The sequence below is a fragment of the Petaurus breviceps genome, unplaced genomic scaffold, assembly GCF_028583685.1.
Source record: "Petaurus breviceps papuanus isolate PSGF00001 unplaced genomic scaffold, PetGlider_PUasm1.0 532, whole genome shotgun sequence".
Taxonomy (NCBI): Eukaryota; Metazoa; Chordata; class Mammalia; order Diprotodontia; family Petauridae; genus Petaurus; species Petaurus breviceps.
The window spans coordinates 420,655-421,127 of record NW_027186361.1 but is presented as its reverse complement, the minus strand read 5'-3'; positions in this window follow the sequence as shown (position 1 = coordinate 421,127).

Sequence of the window (473 nt, the reverse complement as noted above, 5' to 3'; positions counted from 1 at the left end):
CTCCCATGCAAGCATTTGGGCTAACAATGCATCAAATACAGATCAGGCTTTATTTGACCTGACCATCCCTCCCCAAAAAAGAAAAAGATAACACGAAATGCTAATAATTGACATTTATATAGTACCTTATATATAATGATCTTATTTGCTTCTCACAATGATTCTGTGAGGTATTAATATAGGCATTGTCATGATTTAGCAGCTAGAGAGACTGTGGCTAAGGAGATTGAGGCTCAGAGTTAAGTGCATTGTCCAGGGTTACACAGATACTAAGTGTCTTAGTTAGGATTCAAATCCAGGACTTCCTGACCCTCAAGTCCAGCACTCTATTCACTATTCAAGCTACCTCTCAGGACAGAAAGAACCAGTAGAGTTAAAACAATCAAAATAAGCAAAACAACTCTCCCCCTCTCCAATGGGCCTGCCGGTGTGTGTGTGTGTGTGTGTGTGTGTGTGTGTGTGTGTGTGTGTGT